The 25,992-nt window shown below is 37.1% G+C and overlaps 1 protein-coding gene across 1 annotated transcript in view; it reads right to left on the reverse strand.

Moving 5' to 3' along the window:
* HYCC1 (hyccin PI4KA lipid kinase complex subunit 1) overlaps positions 1-25,436 on the reverse strand; it is an 81,221-nt gene extending 55,785 nt beyond the window's left edge. Inside the window, exon 1 of the mRNA XM_030857060.2 lies at positions 25,309-25,436. The gene's annotated coding sequence lies outside the window, so the exon portion shown is untranslated. The remainder of the gene's footprint in view (positions 1-25,308) is intronic.
* Between the last annotated feature and the right edge of the window lie 556 nt (positions 25,437-25,992).

Below are 25,992 nucleotides of genomic sequence, written 5' to 3' on the forward strand. Positions count from 1 at the left end.
TACAATGTAGAAATATTTTTAATTACATGTGTAATTTCACAGAAATATTAAACTATACCATAAAATTACAAAAAGTGAAAATTTCAACTGGCATTCATGTAATTTTAAATTACCAAGTCAAGCCAGTTCAAAACAAATCTAAATATGGTAAAACTTAAAAATTCCCTCAGATGACAAGTTTTTATAAATTTCAAAAAAGGAAAAGTATCTTAAGAAAAATAGAAAATGTACAAAGATTAAAAATGGGACCTGAAATATTAATGCATTATATGAGAAAGAGGTTAATGGAATTTTATAAAATGTAGCATAAGTAGCTAGAGAAATAGAAGATGAAAAACCAATAGTGTGTGTCAGTTTACAGAAGTTTTTCTTTGTCCTTACCACACACTGTGACCCTGTAAAAAAATTTTCTTTCCATTAGACCTGGGTTCCATGGTGAATAAGTTATGACTATAGGTACCACTAAAGACTAGGGAGGACAAGAAGCAAAATGACCACAAAATTGAAACCGTGATTTAAAACCTTTTTCTCTCCACCAGCGCTCAGCAAGAGACTCTCTACAGTTGCTGTCCCACCCCCACATTTCATATCTAATATGTAATCTGTTAACATTTATGGCAAAGTCTTGATTACATAACTTTAAAGCTTTATAAACCTAATTAGATCTCTCAAGCAATATTCAACATATACTCTCACATTAAAAAAATCTTTATTCTTCTCATAGGCAAAAGGAACAAAATTAAAATAGGTATTTCCTGCTGTGTATTTAACTTCCTATTTTTCTCAAATATATCTTGGAACAGAGTACTTAAAATTATATTAGAAAGCTCTCTAGGATTCTATGCAGTATTTCACAAGCAGAGTTAGTAATGTGTGAAATTAATTTTTTATATTTTCAGTATGTCATAAAACCTTTCTAAATCTAATGTCTTTTTCTTCAGTCCCCCACATTATATTTTAATTTTAACCCTAATAATGATTCCTGAATTCCTCAAGCTTTCCAGAAAGCATATCATAAAAATGTTGTCACAAAAAACATATAACTTATAAATGTTTTACTCTTATCCAATTAAGGAAGAACATAAAAAGAAATAAATGTACTTATAACTTTCACTGTAAAACTCTAAAAAATATTTTCACTATTATTTCACATCATCCCTTGCATCATGAAGTATTAACTATAAATCACTTCTGAATCTTTTAAAACCATTTGCTTTATATGTCATGAAAATCAAGTTTCTATAAATCTAAAGAACAAACAAATTTCTATAAATGGATTGTGACACATCACAGTTTTAAACTTCTGTCCTACAAAATGGGGCCATTGCAGTAAATTAAGTGCCACCAGAAGATTACCAAGATTCCTAGCTGAATTTCAGGAAAATAGAGCAGAAGGAAATGTTCAGATTATGTTACAGAATAAAATTAATTTAATCTTAGTGATTTTACTGCTTAGAAAATGACCACTCAACTGGAGAGCCCTATGAAACAGGAGGGTACCTGTGCTGGTACTTGAAAAGAAGTGCTACTGATTGCCTCATTGCCTACTTGAGTCCTCAAATGAATAAAGTTTCCTCTCAGGGCACAGGGAGAAGGAATATAATTTATAGGTCAGTAGAAGAGGTGTGAGAAATCTTTCCAAAGACCCATAACTCAGGCCTATTTTCCCCATAAGTCACAAACAAGTGTCTGGTTATTAAAAATAGAGCAGAGATTTTTACTATGTGAAATGTTTTTTGCATTCAATATCTTTTGCCTACCCCAAGGACAAATAAAATCATGTTGGGATACCAATGTATTACGGCAACCAGGCCAGTGTGTTTCTTTTGGAAAAGGGAGGACAATTAGAAGAAAGGTAGCAATCCCTCTTCTCATTTCTCATTTCTATCTTTCTATTCTTTTCAAATCCTCCAGGACTTCAGAAGAACCTTTTGTCCAGGGAAAGGATATCTGATTTGAATTTAAATAATACAAGTGAGGAAAAAAACACTTTGATATCTGGACTAGCCCCACGTGCTGCTTTCACCAAAAGAATGCAGTGAACACAATGCTGTGAAACTTCGGAGGCCAGGCCTTAGGAAATCTGCAGCTTCCACTTTCATGTGTTTAGAATCCTAACACCATACTGTAAGAAGCCCACACCATCATGAAAGGTTGCATGGAAAAGAACTGAGGGCCCTGCTGAGCTACCAGCTAAGAGTCAGTACCAAGTACCAGCCACAAGACTGAGCCATTTTGGATATTCCAACCAAGCCAAGCCTCCAGATGACTGTAGCTTCAGCTGACAACATGAAGTAGAAGATCTGCCATGCTAAATCTAGTCAGCCTCAGATTTGTGAGAGATCAAAAATATTTGCTGTTTGAAGCCACTAAGTTTGGGGATGGTTTGTTAGGCATCAACAGAAAACCATAACACCTATCTTAATCAAACATGTAGGACATAACTTTTTAGTGCAAGGCAGTGTGCTAACTCCTATCAGAGAATATTAGATTTTTCAAGACATGATCCCTGCCATCAAGGAATTAGATTTTTGTCTGAAAACTTGTAGTTAAGCCTATTATTAATAGAATATAATCTATGAATGTCTAATAAATGTGTTTACATTCTGCTGATATATATTTTTTTTGCCTGATCCTACTGTTAATAATGGCAGACATTGTGATACGGTTGGCTAGAATTCAAAGTCTGGAGAAGTCCATAGCCACAAAGCAAAACAAAACTCACTGACTAATAATCATCCTATCTTAAATGCTATGTTTAATCAACGGAGCCAACTTATCACAGTAACCTTCACAGTTCTCACTATATTATATAAAAGTTGCTTTTAATAGCACAGGGAGATCAGCTTGTGCTTTGTGACCACCTAGAGGGGTGGGATAGAGGGTGGGAGACGCAAGAGGGAGGGGATATGGGGATGTATGTATACATATAGCTGATTCACTTTGTTATATAGCAGCAACTAACACAACAATGTAAACAATTATACTCCAATAAAGATGTTTAAAAAAAAAAGTTGTTTTTATTCATTAGGTATAAACAATCTTAGTTTGTACATATCCTGAGGCCAGCACCTCAGAATTTTCCTGAGATGTCAAATGCTTTCATTTAAATTTTCAGTTTAAAAAAATGAAGTTTCACCTTGATATTCTTCTTTAGAGTATAGATCTTTGCAATTTTGAAACTAATAAAAAATTTTAATTTAAATGATACAATAAGGGATTCAGGTTTGATAAAATAATTAATAACCCTTATTATTGGAAACCTCAATATAAAATAGGCTACTGAGAGAAAACATACAATTTCCAAACTTCTTTAAGATTATGATAGATTTTTCATCTGTCCAGGATTTTATAAGTAATATCTCATGAAAATTGATAATCTAGAAAACTCTTAAAATCCCTGCTCATCCTACATCCATATATAAAAATTAATTATTCAAAAGAAAGTTTAGTAAACTGTTACAACAATGTACCATCTTAATGTTACAGAAAGGGATATATGCAGAAGACCACAAAAGCCGTATGTCCAATTCCCACATCTCAAAGCATAGGATGAATATAGGTTGCTTTCATAGTGTTGATGTTCCATTCTTCATTTGCTGAATGCCTTTCTAACTTACTCATCCTGCCTACGTTCCATTATGGTTATTCTAGTCCTAATTATCACGATCTTTCTGCTCCAGACACACACTCTCCTCTGCACCAAATCTGCATTTCTCAATTTCCCAAATCTAAATTCTTCAAATAAATCTGATTGTACCAGTTCCTTATTTTGATCATGACAACAACTCAACTAGCCACCCTGGAAATTGGCCAGCCTGAAGACTACCCATCCTTTGGACAGATATCTCCCCTTGGTCCTACAGTTGAAATCAAAGATACAGACGAATATAGATGCAGGTTTATTTCAAAGGGGCTTTGCATGAGCAGGAATGGTAAACATATCTAGTATCTACTATAGATATAATATCCCAGGAGAAATCTAACAAGCTGAATACAAGGACACAACATTTCAATCAGGGAAACCTAAATTTTTTTTTTACTTTCCTTTGTAATCAAGTCTCACAGAAAGAGATATTATGCTTGCAGTCAGCTAAACCCCAAGACTTTTTTCATACAAACTGCTTCCAAACTAGGTCACTCCTATCTTATACTTATCCAATCAATTCTTAAAAATCTAAGTTACAATTTAGTCTTTTTAAACTGACTCACACTTAATAGATACATAAACATTTGCTCAGTGAATGAAAAAGTGAGCAAACCTTTGAACCTTTGCTAGCTTGGGCCCTGAATTCCATTCTGTGTGTTTAGTATAACATTTACCTTGTTAATTAGCCCTCCATGGTAGCTGACATCGTAGCATGCAATAAAAGTGATCCTGAAAGCAAGAAATTTGGACTAGAGAAAAGTAAGGAAACAAAGCTAGAGATGTGTCGTAAGCTATCCATGTATAAGCAATTATTAGTGCAATGACAATAAATGACTTTCCCCAAAGTGGACACAGTTAACGTACAGGAGGCCCCAAACTAAGTAAATATCCATGATAATAATCCATTTTCAATGTTTATTTTTTTAACATCTTTATTGGAGTATAACTGCTTTACAATGTTGTGTTAGTTTCTGCTGTATAACAAAGTGAATCAGTTATACGTATACATATATCCCCATATCTCCTCCCTCTTGCGTCTCCCTCCCACCCTCCCTATCCCACCCCTCTAGGTGGTCACAAAGCACTGAGCTGATCTCCCTGTGCTATGCAACTGCTTCCCACTAGCTATCTATTTTACATTTGGTAGTGTATATATGTCAGTGCCACTTTCTCACTTCGTCCCAGCTTACCCTTCCCCCTCCCTGTGTCCTCAAGTCCATTCTCTACGTCTGCGTCTTTATTCCTGTCCTGCCCCTAGGTTCTTCAGAACCATTTTTTTTTTTAGATTCCATACATATGTGTTAGCATACGGTATTTGTTTTTCTCTTTCTGACTTACTTCACTCTGTATGACAGACTCCAGGTCCATCTACCTCACTACAAATAACTCAATTTCGTTTCTTTTTATGGCTGAGTAATATTCCATTGTATATATGTGCCACATCTTCTTTATCCATTCATCTGTCAATGGACACATAGGCTGCTTCCATGTCCTGGCTATTGTAAATAGTGCTGCAATGCACATTCTGGTACACGTCTCTTTCTGAATTACGGTTTTCTCAGGGTATATGTCCAGTAGTGGTATTGCTGGGCATTTTCAATGTTTAGAATGAAGAACGAATAGGGGCCTATGCTGAGGAAGGTCCCAGATCAACCAATGAAATAGAAATCTTGGAAATAGATAACAGGAGAAATATAAAGGAAAAAATTAATAAACGTATACAAGAATTACAACAATGAATCTTATGACTGTCCAGGAAGACAACACAGAAAGCAAAATATTAGTTCCAACAGAATGAAAGCATTAAAAGTCAGGGCTTTCATTGGGATCTAATAGGGAAAAAAAAAAGCAATGCTATAGGCAGTATATTTACAGTTATGACAGTAAGAAGAAAAAATTACTTTGCTTGTTGTCAATGAAGACAATACCATTAAAATTGAAATTTTCCAGTCTTTCTCATCAACACACTAAGGTATAAATTATTTATAACATGAAGATTTACCTCCGTTGCCTCACTCTGCCCTCATACTTATATTCCAATATGCAAACTATTATGTGTTATCAACATAATTTAAGGAAAATCTTTATCTTATAAGAATGATTAATGTGGCTCTTTGAGTGGATTCATACCTACTTTTGTTATTGGCTTTAACCAGAGAAAATGACCTCGAAATCAAAGTACTTTTCAGTTTGTTTTAAACCAACAACCTATTTTAAGCATTGCTTGATTTAGAAATCATACTAACAAGATGCTAAAAGTGATAGCTGGCATTATAAGACTGCAATGAAAAGACTTTTTTATGCACTAGAACATTCTTTTTTTTGGGGGGGGTGGGGGGCGCACTGCTTGGCTTGTGGGATCTTAGTTCCCCGACCAGGAACTGAACCTCTTGAACCTGGGCCCTCAACAGTGAGAGCTCGGAGTCCTAACCACTGGACCACCAGGGAATTCCATGCACTAGAACATTCTTAATTGTTCACAAATATAAATGCAAGCTTTCTTAAAAAATAAAGCCCTCTGTTTAAGAACTTCCATTTGCTTGCCAGAGGATTTCTTATATGTATAATTAAGTAGCTGGTTTCAATTTGTTAATCAAATAAAGTACAAATTATTTTGGAAGATTAAGAAGTGTTTACTCTTCATTTTAGAAAGGTCTAGATTAACTATTTTTAAAATTACAAATCACCAGAAAAGAGAATAGTAAGAACTTCACCACCAGTGTACATAATTTTAAAGCTTAAAATTGTATTGTAATTATAGGCCAAGTTCAGTCCAGATATTAGAAGCATAAATATATACAGTCAAGTATTTAACAAATATTTGTTGAGTAAAGGAATAAATTTCATTCTTCATAATGCCTGTCAAATTTGCCATCTGCTCTCCATCTCTATAGCTACACCCTCAGTCTGGGTCTTTATTGCCTCTGCAGGCTCAGTTCACACAGCCTTCCTGCTTCTGTTTCTTCTCCAGGACACCATATACATTACTGCCAAACTAATCTTCCTGAAACACTGATTTTCTCCTGAAACATACTATGACACTTTTCCACATCATACCTATCAGATCTTCTACCTCAAGCTCCCCTTATAATACAGCCATAATTTACCTATCTAAATTTTACTTACTGCTATTCTCCAAAATGCATCATGCCACTCCAACCTCCAAGTCTGTATGCTTTTCTTCTCTACTATATCTTCCTTTTACTCCTGTTTTTTACAACCTACCCAGGAAAAACTCAGAGCCTAGGCTGCTACCTAAGTATATGGGTAGCAAGGAAAACTGTCAGGAGAGAACTATGGCACTGCATCTATAAGCCACAACAGCATCGCCTGATTGATTGGTTTAAAGGTTGATTGATTGACCTTGACTTAGAAAATATTACTAGAATTTTACAAGAATTCTAAAGAGTCGACTAAGTTAAGTTATGCATTTCTTTAAAAATAGAAGTATCAGAAATTGAGTTATTTCAAATTTAATATTGGGTATAAATCTACAAGAGCAATTATTAGCTGAAATAAGATTTTCCAAAATGTTTGTAGCGTCTTTTATAAAATATAATTACAGTATATACTGAATGATTCAAGTATTACTTCAGTAAATCAAAGTCCATGAAACCATGATAACTAAGACACAAATTGTAAAGTTTATGTTGACAGATTATAAAAGTTTCAAACTACAAAAATTACCTCAATACCATTCATTGACATGATTATTGTATAAGTAATAAGTAAGTAGTATAGTGATCAGTACTGCTTTTTACATATTCACTAGACCAGGACCTCAAGTTGATACAAATTAGTTACACATCCCCTGTCTAGTTCATACAATTTACCCAGACTGTAGGGCAGGCAGGGTCAGAGTCGGAACAAAAAAGAACAAGACTAGGTAAAAACAGACATAGGATGAGAATCGATCATGTGTATAACTCACTTAATATTTTTATACATGCAAAAAATCAATATTACTATAGATTCAAATTGCAACGTTAATAATTCAACAAGCCCTTGAGTGCCTACTGAGTATAATACAAAGTGTTTCTATTACTTTGAAAAGAACAGTAAAATATGATCTGTGTCCACAGGAGGCTGTAATCCAGATGACAAAGGAAGGGAGAAGCATAGCTGAGGGGGAAAATGAATCAAGACGGCACCCTATATTTTCTACAGGAATAATTACAAGTACTAGAATCATGATAAAATTAGGCAAAATACACAAAATCAACAATGTAGAGTGTAAAACACGGTTCTGCTTATTACAAAACTATAAAAAAATTACAAAATTTCCTTTAAGAAAACAAACCAAAAAAGTATAAACACTTTCATAGAACATTAATCTCCCATCTCCACTAATATTTTTCTTTACTGGAGTTTTCTTTCATTGCTACACTTAAATCTTTTCCACATAATTAAAAGAAATGTTCATTCATCTCACTGTTGCTATCTCACTCTTCAAAGGAAAGCACTGTTGTACTATTTTGTATTATTTCAAATTTTTTTCTATGCATATACCATCAATATATAATCAGCAGTTCTCAAAACTCCTTACCCTTAAAAATTATTGAGAACCCCAAAGAGGTCTTGTTTATGGTGGATATATTTACTGACATTTCAATCATATTTGAAATTTTTAATGATAAAATTTTAAATTTTATTACAATAATAAACCTATTATATATCAACATATTTTTAATAATCCCTAAACAAAAAAATTATTGAGAAGAGTGGTTCTGTTTCACATTTTTGCAAATTTCTTTAATGTCTTGGCTTAATAGAACATAATTGAATCTTTATAACTGCTTCTGCATTCCAACTGATATGATATGATGGTCAATTTGTGTTTTGATTTCCCCTCTCCCCCCTAAAATGCAATCACTCTACACAGAGACTTGATCTTTTTCCATCTACTATAGCCTGGACATTTTTCTTCATGTGAGGTAGACTATTACTATTATATTTATGGCCTTCAACAAACAACCCTTCCCACCATTTACACCTTTGTGTAGTCCTCTCCCACACTGATGCTGGGCTCGGCAATGTGACCTGTTTTGACCAGTGGCCTTTACCAAACGTGATGCCAGCAGAGGCTTAATAGAAGTTTGCATCTCAGGCATGTCCTCTTGAAATACCCTTTTAGAAGGTAGCCACCATGCTGTAAAAGCTCAGGGATAGACAGGTGAATGAGAAGCCATGTGAAGAAAGGCCTTGGAGGATGAGAGGCCATCTTGGGGATTTCAGACACAGCCAAGCTCCCACATGAATGCAGCTGCAACAGTGATTTCAGCTAGACTGCTTTTAGCCATGCAAAGGCAAAACTGCCAGCTGAACCCAGTCAACCCATAAAATCATGAGAAAAATACATCTTTGTTATTTTTAAGCCACTTGGTTTTGGGGTAATTTGTTACACAGTAACAGATAACTAAAACACTGTAGGACACATTCAGAGAAATCAGGTTTTTGTGGGGAAAAAAAAACCTGACTATTACAATTTTAACTAAATCTATTAAGTTACAGGTATTTCCCTTTTTTGAAATTTTTCCAGCCCTTTAAAACGTTTTTTTCCAATTTTTCTATTTGAACAATGCTGTGACAAATTTTCTTGTATTTCTGCAAGTACTTCTATAGGACAGACTCAAGAAAGAGCATTGCTGGGTCTAAGGTTACTTGTGCATTTTGTTATCTAATAGGGTTTAATTTATACTGCTATTATAAATGAGCTCTTTTTATTACACTTTACGTTTTTTCTTTTTAATTGTAACTGCTTATTTCAAGTATTTAGGAAAGCCATTGTTTTCCTATGCATTTGGTTTATTTCATTTCTAATAATCCTACTGAAATATTTATCCAAAGTTCCAATAGTTCTTCAGTCTATTATCTGAAATACTCTAGACAGACAATCATATTAATTATAAGTAACTGTCCCACATGACAGTTAATTTTTTTATTCTACCTCAACGTTAATCCCCAATTTAATTTTACCTATACGAATTTTGCCATTCAGTAGGCAAATCATATTTTACATTTCAAACATTTCAAACGTGCAAGTATTAAAGTTTGCTGCTATGGATACGATATGAAGAGATGTTGGCAATGCAGGTGAAATGAAAAAAGTTTCATAAAATGTTATTTTATGAAAAGATTATGAAATGTTATTTTATGAAAAGATTCCTTAAGGAGGAATCTTTTCATAAAATAAAATCTTTTCATAAAATAAAATCTTTTAAGGAAAAGATTCCTTAAAATTGAAAAGATTCCTTAAGGAGGAATCTTTTCATAAAATAAAATCTTTTCATAAAATAAAATCTTTTAAGGAAAAGATTCCTTAAAATTCCTGTGCAATTTTAAAATGAATTTTTTTTTAACTTTCCATTTCTGATATTTCATTGTTAGTGTAAAGAAATGCAACAGATTTCTGTATGTTAAAAATGATCTCTATTTGAGGATAGATTTTATTATTTTTTATTTAAGTTAGGCTACAAACATCAGAATGTGACAAAGTAATCTAAATTAAGTATGTTAAAAAAAAAAAGAAACCCAAACCTCAACTTCTTAACCATGTACAGAATTTGAACTTGTCAAGGAATTATTTTTAACCAGATTTCTCAAAGCTTCTGTAGTTTTGTCAGTGACTATTTCTATAATGAATTTGATATCAGGGACTTGATCAGGAACATAGCTCCTATTCCTATAACTTATTTGCAAGGCTGGTTGTATGACAGTTGGTACTAAGGCTGAAAAAAAGTCAAATCTAACAGGCAAGTTATTTCAATGACAAATCTTTCATATAACCAGCTGTTTACAGTCATTTTCCTCATTTATTTTGTTACTTTTAAAAGGCACATATACAGGCTAAATACAAGATCACTCTCCTAGGTAGTTACAGAAATTCTACTAGAATCCCAAACTCCTGGCTCCTTCCAACTATACATCATATTGTTATTGTAGAGTACAAATAACTGGGGAAAATAAAAAGATCACTATCCTTATTAATTCACTAAACCAGGTAAACACAGTATAAATAGTTTAGGCAGTGCTTCCTAAACTATTGTTAGAACTGTTCTACGACTTCCCTGGTGGTGCAGTGGTTAAGAATCCACCTGCCAGTGCAGGGGACACAGGTTCGATCCCTGGTCCAGGAAGATCCCACATGCAGTGGAGCCACTAAGCCCGTGCACCACAACTACTGAAGCCCGTGCACCACAACTACTAAAGCCCGTGCACCTAGAGCCCATGCTCTGCAACAAAAGGCACCACAATGAGAAGCCCACGCACCTCAATGACGAGTAGCCCCCGCTCGCCGCAACTAGAGAAAGCTGCGCGCAGCAACGAAGACCCAACACAGCCAAAAAAAAAAAAACCAAACAAACAAAAACAAACCGTTCTAAAAGATATTAACAGTTGTACCAAAGAAGAAAAGGCTTTCCCTATTAAAATTTAACTATTCAAGAAAGTTAGAGTTTTCTTTCTTTTTAATCAAAGGACTCGTCAGAGCCTTTTTTTTTTTTTTTTTTTTTTGCGACACACGGCCCTCTCACTGTTGTGGCCTCTCCCGTTGAGGAGCACAGGCTCCGGACGCGCAGGCTCGGCGGCCATGGCTCACGGGCCCAGCCGCTCCGCTCCGCATGTGGGATCTTCCCGGACCGGGGCACGAACCCGTGTCCCCTACATCGGCAGGCGGACTCTCAACCACTGCGCCACCAGGGAAGCCCCTCGTCAGAGCCTTTTAATATGCTATATCTGTGTTAATGAGTCTCCAAGAAAGCTATTTAGAATGAAATATTTTCCCAAGTGTATTTGCCCATTAGATCCTTTATGGTCCAGACACAACTGGCATCACTGGGAATACAGTCTAGAAAACAGTGCGAGTCAAATGTGTCAACAATAGACGTCCAGGGATGATATTGTTATAACGATTAACATTTCTCAAGCACTTATGTGTCTGGCACTTTGTTAAGTGCTTTATGGGAATTTTCATTTAATCCTCACAGACTTCCTAAATGGTAAATTAATATAATCTCCATTTCACAAAAAAAAGGAAGCTGAAGCTTAAAGAAATAACTTGTCCAGTGTCACACACTAGCAAGTAAGTGAGTTAGATTTAGAATCCAAGCAGCCCAACTCTAGAGTCCCCATTCTCAATCACTCTTCATGCTATCAACAATCCCTACCCCCAGCACACAACAGTTCAAAGTTTATAGCATACCGTTTCATGAATAATTTACTCTTTTAGTCTTTCCTTCTTAATATTTTCATTCTAAACAGAAAACTAGAATATTTTCATCTCAAAATAAATTGGTAGGGGAAAATAAATTACATGGGTGATTCTGTTTGGCAGCCAGGTTGAGAACTACAGGGCCATAGTAAAACATGGTAGGGTAACAGAGCAAAAGTCTTCAATTTACAATGAGATCCAGCTCTGCCACTTGTTAGCAAGTGACTTTGAGAAAATTCTTGGTTTCAGTATTTTTCTCAACAACTGGAATGAAGGAAAAGAAAGGGGATGAGAAAGTGTATCACTGGTATTTACCACAGTAACTACAGGCTGTTAACAAGGGTGCTCTAGACTGTGTGGATGTGACTGAAGCTTAAATGCCAAAATTAGGTTAAAATTCCTACTTGCCCATAAATTGGAGGGTTTTGCTGTTTGTTTTGTTTTGCTTTATGGCAAACAATTTTTTTTTTAACTCCAGGACTGAGAGCTTTATTCAGTTTGCTAGTTAATCTAAGTTTACCGTATTCTCAGTACTCTGGTAAACTACTTCCAAATGATGATAGAGCAAGTGTTCTTGTTTTGTACACGTCCAAAATCTTCTCTTTCAACTAAGTGTCACAAAACACTATAAAAGACACAATGCTCTGCCCTGTTGACTATAACACAGGCAAAGTAATGTTGATGAGATTATGCGCAAGCAATTAGTTCAAATTAACGTCACAATAACTATTTTATTCAGTCTTCCTCTTCCATCTCCATACTTTGAAAAAGCAACCAGGTTTCGCGGCAGCTCTTGAACACTTAAACACAAATAACTCATAAACACTTCCTCCGTGCCAAGCCAAACAAATTCAGTTGAACTAGAGAATGAGCTAGCTGCTTGCCATTGACTGTATGGGTAGGAAGGTGAAAGGAGACAAATAGTTATTGTTTATTTTTATTTATTTATTTATTTATTTGAGACGTATAGTTATTACTTTCTCCCTTAAGCCACACAAATGTCTCTTTCCCATGTCTTGCCTGGGGGAAGAGTAAAAAGTTCTAAGGTTTTGACATAGAGGGTAACAAATTGTTCCTTGGAGATAGGCAAATTAAGGGTATCAAATTTTGCTACAGCCAAGCATACAAGCCAGCTGTATTAGTTTATTAGGGTTGCTGTAACAGAGTACCACAGAATGGGTGGCTTAAACAATAGACATTATTTTCTCACAGTTCCAGAGGTTAGAAGTCTAATAATCAAGGTGTCGGCAGGGTTGATTCCTGCTGAGAGCCGTTAAGGAAAGGTTCTGTTCCAGGCCTTTCTCCTTGGTTTGCAGCCATTTTCTCCTTGTGCCTTCACATTATCTTCCATCTGTAAAGTCATATCCAAATTTCCTCTTCTTAAAAGGACACCAGTCATGCTGGATTAGAAGCTACCCTAATTACTTCATTTTAACTTAATTTGTACCTCTATAAAGACCTTATCTCCAAATATGGTTACATTCTGAGGTACTGGGGATTAGGAACGGGGTGGGGGAACAGACACAACTCAGTCCATGAACGCCATCAAAGCTGCATGCAATTAACTAGGATTGCAGCGATTAACCTCTCTTCTCTTGTACTAGAGGCGCTTAAATATCATCCATTTAGTTATGAACTATTAAATGTCTTCTATGTCCTAGGTGATAGATTTACAAAAATGAATATGACACAGTCGCTGACTTGAGGGATTCACAGTCTATTAGGGGAAACAAGTAAACCTAAAACACAGCAGAAGTGAGTGTCCTTTAATCCCTTTTGAAACAAATCAAGGCAAATCAGGGTATAAGCAAATAAAAACAAATGCTATGAGGAAAATGAGGAGGAATGTTGAAGAAAGTCCAATGTAAATATTATCTTGCAATCATTTTGCTATCATTCACGTCTCTTTCCTCTCTTTCCCCAAAATGATAGCATATAGAAATACACTTTTTAAAGCACAGCTCTATTTTAATTCCTTTAAAGTTTTTTGCATTCTTAAGCGGCAGTTTTCCCTTCTCTAATGTTGGAGACAAAAGAAGAGAGAAATGTTAGGAGAACCAAATTCCAAGTGACTCATGGGTTGGGTTGATGTCTTAGGGTGAGTCACTGCCCTTTCAAAACTTGGAATGAGATGCTCAACCATTAATGACATCTGCCAACAGAAGTTCAGATGTTCAATTAGAAAATGTGCAGACAAAGGGAGGGTACAATGAAAAAATGCAAGTAAACAGTTAATGGTGGTAAGGTAATAGAGCCAAAATAATACAGCCATAATAATAAAAGCAACATAATAATAAAAGAGCCATAATAACAAAAGCAACAAATCTTAACTACACTACAAAATTCTATTTGGTTTGTCTCAATCAGAAACTCAGTGGATCTTATTAACACAGTTGTTTTTCTTGTTTAAAAAATTATAGTAACCAAAGATGAAATAAATAGTTCCATATGATCATGTTTTTTGTTTTGTTTTTTTTTTTATTTATTTATTTTTGGCTGCACTGGATCTTTGTTGCTGCGCGTGGGCTTGCGGAGAGCAGGGGCTACTCTCTGTTGTGGTGCGCAGGTTTCTCATTATGGTGGCTTCTCTTGCTGTGCAGCAAGGACTCTAGGCGTGCGGGCTTCAGTAATTGCAGCACATGGGCTCAGTAGTTGTAGCTCACGGGCTGTAGAGAGCAGGTTCAGTAGCTATGGCGCATGGGCTTAGTTGCTCCGCGGCATGTGGGAATCTTCCCAGACCAGGAATCGAACCCACGTCCCCTGCATCGGCAGGCGGACTCTCAACCACTGTGCCACCAGGGAAGCCCTGGCAGGCAGATTCTTAACCACTGCGCCACCAGGGAGGTCCCAGTATGATCATGTTGATTCATACTAACTGGGGTCACAGTCAATTTGTTTTAGCAGAGGCTCAATTATAAAATTACTTTTTAAATAAAGTTTTGTTTTGTTTTTTTTGGCTGCGTTGGGTCTTCGTTGCTGTGCGCAGGCTTTCTCTAGTTGTGGCAAACAGGGGCTACTCTTCGTTGCGGTGCTTGGGCTTCTCATTGTGGTGGCTTCTCTTGCTGTGGAGCACAGGCTCTAGGCGCGCAGGCTTCAGTAGTTGTGGCTTACAGGCTCTAGAGCTCAGGCTCAGTAGTTGTGGTGCATGGGCTTAGTTGCTCCACAGCATGTGGGATCTTCCCGGACCAGGGATCGAACCTGTGTCCCCTGCATTGGCAGGTGGATTCTTAACCACTGTGCCACCAGGGAAATCCTCTAAATAAAGTTTTTAATAATATTAAGCCTTATACTAGTATAGCAAAATGTAACTTAGATGTTGCTTTGCAGCTGAATGTGAAACTAAAATTAGTACAGCAAAAATTTCTATGTTGGTTCCTCTCAAAGTACTTGAAAGTCCTGTGAGGATGTTTAATCCCTAAAGTAGTTTAAGTATTTCTTTTCAGTTATGCATTCCTTCCAAAGAAAGGGTTTATAACAGAAAATTAAACATCTGTTTGGACTCTGTCACCAATAACCTATTCCTGACTGATGGAATCCAAATTCAATAAATCACATTATACTACATTAAACTCTGAAGCTTTATAATCTGGTGTCATGAAAAATATCTGCCCTGATTACCATCTTGTGACAAGCTCAGTATGATTTCCATGAAGAAGCTAAACTTTCTGAGGTGCTACCGAAAATTGTATAACATACTTGTAGCTCTCACAGTGAAAAGAACAATTCATACACTGCCTTTTTTTTTTTTTCTTTCTCCCTTTGGTTGCGCCACACAACTTGTGGGATCTTCGTTCCCCGACCAGAGACTGAACCTGCACCCTCGGCAGTGACAGAGTTGTGTCTTAACCTCTGGAATGCCAGGGAATTCCCATATCCTGACTTTTCTAGACATCATCTTTCTTGGATTGTACTTCCTTTCCCCTCAACCAATCATTATCATGGATAAAAAGAACATTTCATCTCTAGATAAAATTTAAGTATTATACATATGGTAGAGGAGCTTATTGAAAGGAATCCTTTTATAAAACATTTTAAATAGAAAATATAGTTAACACAAATTACAGCAAACATAACTAAAATTTCTCTTCCACTCCTTTCTATAAGGAAAGGAATCATACCTTATATTCCTTTTACAACCACTCCTTCCCCAAGTGTTTTTTTTTAATTAATTTGATAGGAATATAGTTGCTTTACAATGTTCCCAAGTGTTTTAACACAGCTCAATAAACAGAAGAAGAAGCATGGCATAATGAAGAGTCAAAAAAAACCACGCCCACTTTCCAGCAAATTACTTAAACTTTCTCACTTTCGTCCACTGTGAAAAGTAGGTGATAACATCTGTATTACAGGAATGTTCTAGGGATTAAAAATAATACAACTAAAGCACTGCCACCCCACAGATGCTCAATGATAGTTCAAATTATCACTAACAAAATATTTTCAATTGGACAATTTGCACTTCATTCAGTTGGACAAAATGCTTTTCAGGATCTGTGGGGAGGGGGAGGGGGGAGGGATAGAACAGGGAGAGAAGCTTCATTAGCTTCTAATGCCCTCCAGTTACTTTCATCCTTATTTATTCTTCACTGATTAGCTTTCTGATTTAGTAGCCTTATCTACTGCCACTGCCTCCAATTATTCACCACCAATTTATTCCTTAACCCCCTTTACAGTATACATTTGGTTCTCATCATATACTCTCCATGACCTCAAAAATGACAATTCTATTGGTTCTCTCTCAATACTCATTCCTTCTCTTTAACCTTGCCACAAGCATCTTCCTTTCTGAAACTCTACTGAGAAGACTTCACTGACTTCAATATTCTGCTTCTATCACCCATGTAACCCATTCTTCTGATTTTCCATACTTCTCTAACAGTCTATTCGATTTGCACATTTCTACCTTTCATACTTAGTTGATGCATCTCCCCCCACCCATTTCTAAAATACTTTCACCTTCCTCTACATTCCTTTATCCAGACCCACTCAAAGTTTCATAATTTCCCAAAACAGTCTCTCCCTCTTCTCAACTACTAAAGTGTGTACTGCTTTGAGGACTGTGTGGTCACTCCGTCCACCACAATAATATCTATGGATTAACAAATCAACAGGAACTTTGACATTTAGATCCAAAGAGCATGTTATGTGCCAGGTCAGACTGGCAGCTTCTTCTGCCCCCCATTAGTGGAGGTGGGGAGTACAGTCTGTGTATGTTGATTAGAACCAATACCCTAATTGAATTAATTAAATGTTACTTACATCTAAAGGGGGAAGAAAATAACAGAGGAGCTCAAAAAGATAGAAACAGAGTTTACAATTGCTTGCCCAACTTAAGCACTTTTAAGGCTTACATTATTCTCTTTAATTTCCAAGCCTGTAAGTTCCTCTACAGAAGAGGATGTATATCTTCCAATACCTGAAACCTCAAATAATTTTCATTGCACAGTTTAAGAGCTCACATATAATGTTTTCACTAGGTCTAGTGCAAATAACTGAATGAATGCTTATGCATTTATATGAGAAAGCAACTAATGTTCATCCTCTAATCAAAAGACTCTTTGTTCCAGAAAGCACACACCAAACAAATATCATTTAACATTTACTACTAAAAGGCTACCCTGATGCAAGCTTCAACAGTGACAAATGTTTAAACTAGAATGGAAAAGTACTATTTCCAAAGCTCCTTGATGTGTTGCGCTTAATATTCCTTACAAGGTAAAACAGGATTCAGGAATGCAAGTTGATCTTGAACACCTGACAAATTAAAACATGAATTATATAAAGTGCATTAAATAACTATCATCCCATTCCCATTCCAGTATCTTCTGTCATAACCATACTGGGCTGTATTTGTTAAAACAGCTGAAGATACGATTGCAAAACAGAACAAACCAGTAATAATTAAGATAGGGTTACCAAAAACTGAAATTAATTGGACAAAGAGGAAAACACTTAATAAGACACTCAAATAAAATAATTAAGTTTACTTCTCAGTAAGAGAGAATAGGAAAGAGTCCTGATTAGGAAAAAATTAGGGTACTGATTAAAAATCATGAATCATGGCATCAGATAGGAATTGAGTTTAAACTCTCTCTACCACTAACTAGCTGTTGCTCTTGTACAAGTATCTTAATCTCTCTGAGTCTCAGTTTCTTTATCTGTAGAATAAGGATAATAATACTTATCTTGCAAAGCTGTGCACAGTTAAATGAAATTAATTATGCAAAGTACTTAGAAAGTAGCAGGTATTAAAATCTCAACAAGTTGTATTTAATCCAAAAAGACCTAGACATTTTTATAGCTAAACTATTTCAGACCATCAAAGAAGAGATTGCCAGAGCTTATAAAAAGATGGAACACTTCTCTCTCTATCTCTCTCTCTCTATTTTACAAAGCTAGCATATTCAGAAACCAAAACCTCAAAAAGGTAATACAAAAAGAACATTAGAGATCTTACAGAGCAACCAAATGTAGCTTTAAAGAGGTATGCTATTATCAAGTTGCCTTTATTCCAAAGAGACAAAATTGGTGAAATCCACTAGGAAATCTTCTAATATAATTCATCAACCAATAGGTAAAAGAAGAAAAACCATATAATTATCTCAATATACATTATGAGAGTATGTGATCAAATTTAATATATTTTTCCAATTTAACCTCAACTCCGGAAAAGGGGAATAGAAGACTATTTCCTTAACATACTAAAAAAAATTGTCAAAAAGAATACACAACTGTGAAACCGTAAAGGCAGTCATTCAAATGAGAAATGAGCCAAAGATGCTCACTATTCACTACTATAATTTAACAGTCTTCTAGACATTCTGATCAGTGTAATTTTTTTAAAAAGAAAGGGTTAAATAAGGGCAAGAAAACAAAATTATCATCATTTACAAAGGCTATAACTGCCTTATTACAAAATCCAATAAAAAACTATTAGAATTAAGAATTTTGTAAAATAACCAGTTAGAAAACAGTATACACAAGTCACCAACTTTTCTATGTTCCACGAGAAAGATGCAATCCTCTTTAAAATACATTGAAAAACTACTCCACTCACAATAGCAACAACAAGCTTTAAAATACCAAAAATCAACTTTAAAAATAGGCAGAACCACATGAAAACTACAAAACACTGAGTCATAAAAGATGACTTGAAGAAATGATGAAAATATTGTAAAGATATCACAGCTATCTCTAAAAAATTAGTTTAGAAATTCCAATTGGGTTCTTTCAGGGTCTTAATAAATTGAATTAGAGGCAATCTGAAAAAAATATATGAGAAACGCTGAAAATGTTTTGAAAAAGATAACAGGAATTCACACAACCTTATAGTAAGATACATTAAGAAGTTATTAATAATTAGAACTGTTTGGAGTTACTGGAGCAAAAAATATAGCCCAATGAAGCAGAATAGAAAACCTAGAAAAAAAATCATGAATTGGCATATTAAAAAGACAGCATTTAAAACCTCTGGGGAAAGATAATTATTCAGTAAATAGTATTAAAATAATTGACTTGCCACTCTACCTCAAAATACATTCCAAATAGATTAAAGATGTAAATGTTTCTTAAAACTCTGAAAGTAATATAAGGAAATAGAGGTAATTACTTATATAATTTGGGAATGCAAGAAGGCTTTCCTAAGCAGGCAGATGCCATAAAAGAAAAATTTGACAGATTTAACTACACTAAATGTTAAAAATCTGTTTAAAAAGAAAAAATTCACACCAAAAACAAAATTAGGATGCAAATGACAAACTGGAGAAATTATTTTCATTGTAATTTGACCAACGTCTAATAGTTTTATACACAAAGAGCTCTCATAACTCAGTTTTTAAAAGTTTCCATATCATATCTTTATATCATAATAAACAAAGTACAGTAATAGATAATTCACAAAAAATACAAATATTTTAAATAACTAATAACCAATGAAACAAAAAAATTTATAGAAGCTACAACTCTTCATATCAAAATGGCAGATTTTTAATATGGAGAGGTTGCTGGCATTCTCAAGCACAATTAACAAAAATGAATATTAATTAAAACTTTCTGGAAGGCAGTCTATTAATATCAAAAATAATTAAAATATGATACCTTTTGATTTCAGAATTTGTCTTAAGTAAATAAAGATATGGGCAATGATTAATCCATCAAGAAGCTAACTGCTACATGATTCATTCAAAATTATTGGAAAGAGTTTAAATTTTTAACAATTGAAATGCTGGTTAAATAATAATGGTAAATCCATATGCTGGAATATTAGCCACACATTTAAAATGATGTTATGTTGTAAAAAAAATAATGTTTTATTGACTCGGGTAAGTATTCATTCAATTATGTAAAAGTAAGCTAGAAACAGAACAGCATGAACAACAACAACAGAAAAAGAGTATTTACAACATGGGGGCGTTTTTTGTTAAAAAAAAAAAAAGAGTAAATCCCATTAAAAAGGACCTATAAGGATATTTACCAAAGTATTAATAATGATTATCAATGGGTGAAGGTATTATGTTATTTTTCATTTATGCTTTCCTAAATTTTCCAAATTTCCTACAATTATTATGTATTACATTAGTAATTAAGAAAATACAGAATGTTTACAATATTGCTTTGAATATAGTAACAATAGTATCCAAAATCATGTTAACATTGATAGTCCCACTCTTTTAGGCTGCACCAAAACTAGGGATGCCTACCCTCTCTAGGTCTGATCATACTTTTATACTTTAATCACAATGAAAGAAATTTTCAGAACTCTAGGAAATAATCAGACAAAAATTTTCACCCCACCTTTATTTATGCTCAAGTGCAATGTCAAATAATATTTAGATATTAACCATTTGCTTTCAGCCCCCTGCCAAAGGTAAGAAACAAGAGTGAAGAACAAACCCTGGACCTCAGAACCAGTGGGGCTCAGCTTTTGCCTACATCCAAAACCTGAGCCAGAAATTTAAAAAAAAAGAAAAAGAAAAAGTGGAATGGGGGAGTGGGGTAGGATGGGGGGGTAGAATTACCTTTCTCAGGATACAAAGTGTGGGCCTTTTTTTTTTTTTTTTTTAATATTTATTTATTTGGTTGCACCAGGTCTTAGTTGTGGCGGGTAGGCTCCTTAGCTGAGGCTCACCAGCTCCTTAGTTGCAGCACGTGGGCTCCTTAGTTGTGGCATGAGAACTCTGAGTTGCGGCATGCATGTGGGATCTAGTTCCCTGACCAGGGATCAAACCCGGGCCCCCTGCATTGCGAGTGTGAAGTCTTACCCACTGTGCCACCAGGGAAGTCCCAAAGTGTGGGCCTTTGACAACTTCTAATCACAGCTCTTCTCTGTCTCATTTGGGACGCAGAAGAAGGATTTTCTTCTCCAATGTATTTAAAAGGCATATGTCCAAAGGGCAAGCAAGCTGGATTTCTTCTGAACAAAAATACTTTAAACAGGAGATTTGTAAATGTTAAATGTTCTCTTTCCACAGTGCAGATATGCAGCCTAACTCTGAGAGGGCCAAAAAGATTCTAGTAGTACTTGGCTCTTAACAATAAGCAATAGTCAAACTGTTAATTCCATCTGCTCCCCTCCAAAAAAATGACAAAGCATTACATGGTGGTGCCAGGGGTCTCAGGTTGCATTTAAGGGGTTTTTCTGAGGGGCATTCATTTTAATAATATTAAGATGCTAATTGTTTTTGAGTACTTCAGAGAACTAATCTTGATATTACGTGATGACAACTTTGATGCTGATAACAACAACAAAAAAAAATACTATCTTTAATATCATATTCTTTGTTAGAGATGTTGCTTCCAGAATTGTCTTCCTTTCTTACCAGTCAAAGCTCTAAATTCCATCGACTTCTATCTCCTCAGGGACTTAGTTCCAATAGATATCTTTCCTAATCTCTTCTCACTTTCCTTATGCATATAAAAAAATCAAGCATAATATCTCTTCAACCCACATCCCTCCGCAGCAGTTTCAACTATGGCTATAGAATTATCTAGGGAGCTTTAAAATATCTATGCAACTAATCTATAGTAACAAAAAGTGTATCAGTGGTTTCAGGGGATGAGAGAGAGAGATTACAAAGGGGCACTAGGAAACTTTTGGAGGTGATTTTGATTGTGGTGATGGTTTAATGAGTATAAACACATGTTAAACACTGAACTGCACACTTTAACTATGTGTAGTTTATTATTTGCCAATTATACTTCAATAAAGCTATTGAAATAAATACGGATGTCTGCGTCCTGTCCCACTCCCCAAATTGGTACAAGAGCTCCCCCTTGAAATCGGGATTCTTAAAAGCTCCCCCAGAAGATTGTAAATGTGTAGGTAAGATTGAGAACCACTGCTTTATAGCTGTCATTCTCTCCCTTCCTCAGTTTTTAAAATGCCTCAGGCAAGCATGTCTACTTTATCATCATCCATTCCTTCTCAATCTTCTGAAGACTAGTTTCTGAACCACCACTCAGCTACATCTGTACTTGTCAAAGTCACCTATGGACTCCTGACAAATTTACTGTTCCCTGAAGTCTCTCCTTATTTGACACCTCTTTAAAGAATTTGAAATTGTTAACCCATTCCCTCTCTATTTGAAAATTTCTCCTCCCTTGGCATCCCTCTTGACGTTCTTCCTACCTTTCTAACTACTACTCTTCTCTCTTTCACACTATGCTTCCACCTATCTGCTTTTTATTTGTCTGTTCACTGACTGCTGCTTTCATTATGCTTAAGACTCCCAATCTGAGTCATTCCAACATACCCAAGTCAACGCAGCTTCTTCAATTCAACCTCCACTCTTCCCTCTATTCCTGATTTCCTTTACAAGTTTCACATCCTAGATCCAAACATCTATCTACAGCTTCACCTGAACATTCCACAGCTTTCTCAAATTCAAAAATATCCAAAATAGAATTTATCATCTTCCCTCCATCTATGTGTTCCTCATTTCCAATCAATGGAACCAAATCAAATCCTCAGTCTTGATTCCTCCTCCTTTCTTTCCCGAGGTGACAGCATCTATCAAATTCTACCTCACTCTGCCAGAGTGAGGATCCAAAACACAGATCCATTAAGCGGTTTCTTACCCATCATTTTCAACACAACCCCCTTAGCCAAGGATACAAGGCCCTGGTCTGGCCCTCTACCACTCTCGCTGTTCTCATCTTCCACCATTTCCCCATCTCACCCCTGCATTCAAGTTACATCAACATTGCTGACTTCGTAATTGTCACTGACAATGACTTCTCTAAACTACCAGGGTTTCTCATGCCTCCTTGCTTTCTCACTGACTATATTTATATTCTCTTCTTGGAAAGTTATTCACTTACATCCTGCACTTGGCAAAATTATGTCACACTTTAAAACTCTACTGTGTGCCCCCGACTTTATATACATCCAAGCTGAGTTAGCCATCTCCTACTCTGTTCCCTTACTATACTAGGCATATCTCTATTCACACTTAACAGAGGGTATTATAATTGTTACTTTACTTATCTGTCTTGTATATTACACAGTAAATTCCTTGATGACAAGAGTTATGATATTCATTTCTGTATCCCTAGCACCTATTCAGCCTGGAATAGTGCAAATTTTATGTTTGACATAATTTCCATTATTTACAAAATGTAAACTTGATACCCCCCAAAATGGTCTTGATACTAATATTTTTTAGAGAGTTCTTAATATTCATTATAAAATAAATATCAGGCAACAGGATCCTGAGTAAAATAGTTGACTACGAGATATATTTAAACTCTGACTGTCAAAACAACACCACTCTAAAAATGCAACCAAGAGCAGATTTCATAAAATAGGAATACAACAAAGAAAGGAAGCATAGCAGGGGTAACACACTGACCTAGCCAATGCCTCATCTGGCTATCCACATCCTGTTAATGCTGATAACTAAGAGGATTTATAATCCCTCTATGGTTATAACTATAGTAAATCAAAAAAGGATAAATACACCAAATCCAGAGTTTATTTTCTAAAACAGGTGATGATTTTCTCCCTTGCCACTTTGTTGAAATGAATTATTAGAATAACTGACTGACTTTGAAGCTACTATTGGCCAACCAAGCATATCCTACAGATTTTTTTCTTCCTTTCTTGCCTGCACTTCAAAAATATGGTACTTTGGACTTAAAATGTATTAACCTAAAGAAAAAAATGCTTAGAAATTGGGGTCCGGCGGCGGGGCGGTGATCTACGGATGTTAGGAGAATATTCTTATGGAAAACAAGCCTCCCAGGACTATCACATTGACTCAAGGTTAGACCAATATTTATGATTTTATGCAGATAAGATTTTAAAAGCTGAAAATTTCAAACTGTAAAATGATACACGAACCAAAGAGGTGTCATACCTGCCCCCCAAACTACTGGGTGACCCAAAGGACAAATAATTTGCCAAAGGACAGCCTGGCCCGACTGCCGGTAGTACGTCTCTGAGATAAGTAGAAGCTGCCAGCGGAATAAACTCCCCCTACCTGAAGAGCCGAGCGGCTGCCAGGCGTGTGATAGTGTATTTATCAGAGAACCGATTCTGCAGAGTACGAAAGCACCAGGGCAAAATTAAAAATTATCAGGACTGCCTAACTCTGAGGGTACAACGCACACATGTGCACACCGAAGGGCGGATACCCAGTTTTGCCAAAGCGTGCAAACTTCGACGGGTCTTTCAATGCAACAATTTTCAGACAAAACCCTGACGATTCTCTAGTATGTCAGAATCATCCTAAGGAGAGGGCTAACTCTTAGTAAGAAGAGGGCAAGGGCTGAAGAAGAGATCTCCGGTGTAAATAACCAAGGAAGGAATCGTGGCTGCTTTGTGAATCTGTCCGACCTGGGGGCGGGGAGGGGGGAGCCGAGGCGAATGCAGCTTTCAAAGACGAGGGGGGCGACAGTGACCGTTTTGGCCATTAGACTGAACGGATAGCGGCAGCCTCGCTGAAGTGGCAAGCAGGAGTAGGAGGGGTGGGAGGGGTAGGAGAGGTCAGGCCGGAGCATCAGCCGCGGCGGGGGTGGCGGGGTCCCACCCCAGGCCAACCCCGCCGAGGGGCGGCGGGTCGGGCCGAGGCGGCTACACCCCGGTCACGCCCGGAGGTCGGAGGGCTCCTGGCCGGGGAAGGAGAAAGACCCGAGTCCGCGCGCACAAAGCTGCCGCCGCCGCCCAGGCAGCAGGCGGGCTGCGCCCAACTTCTGGGCGAGAAGCCGCCGGCCGCAGCCCACCATCCGGTCCCGCTCCCCAGACCTCCGGACGCCCCAGGCGCCCAGCACCGTCTCGCGCCCAACCGCGGCGCCTCGCGCGGGAGCCGTTACCTCCAACGAAGCCGCCGCTCCGAGGACAAAGTCCCAGTGCCCTCCCCGCCGCCGCCTCGCCCCGGCTCCTCCCTGACAAAAAAGTTATCGGTCGCCGGCCGCCCTGGGGGCCCGGCGCGGTTCGCTCGGCCGGACTCACCAGAGCGGCTCTCCAAGCTCCACCTCCAGAATCTCGACTTGTCTGGCTCGCAGCGACAGCGACGGCGGCTGCTCTGCTTTCTCCCGAGTAAGTAGCACCACCTGCCCACCTTCTTCCTAGCAGAACGGGTCCCCGCGAGCCATCTTCCCCCTCCGCTCACTGACTGACAACCCACCCCCGAGAGCCGCCACTGCCGCCAGCTACCCTGACGGGCAACACCAGGGACCCGTCCCCAGGCAGCCAACCGCCACCGCCCCACGCCAGCTCGGCCTATCGCCGCCCGCCGGGCGGGACCAGAGCAACTTCTCCACCAGTGAGAATCTTCCTTTGCTAGGCCTGGGGCGGAGCCATGAGGTGGGAGGGAGGGCTACTTGGTGGGCGAGGTCTGAGCAATAGGCGTGGTCGGGGCACCCAAGGGGAGATGATTGACTGTTAAGATTGCGGCAACAACTAGGCGATAGTGATCAGAGAAGGTCTCTTGGACTCAGCCATTAGGATTTACAGCCCTCCCAGAAGAAAATAAGCCTTTCGGAATGCTGTTGACCGTAATCACAGAAGAGAAACTAATTGATATCTTAATTTCTTGGTCAGGAGGATTTACTTCCCAGTAATTCGAGTCACCAGAATTTATCAAAATTTTATCAAATCCTCAGAGGGGAGAAAAAAATGTACGTTTTGCAAAAT

Source organism: Globicephala melas, chromosome 9 (genome assembly GCF_963455315.2).
Source record: "Globicephala melas chromosome 9, mGloMel1.2, whole genome shotgun sequence".
Lineage (NCBI taxonomy): Eukaryota > Metazoa > Chordata > Mammalia > Artiodactyla > Delphinidae > Globicephala > Globicephala melas.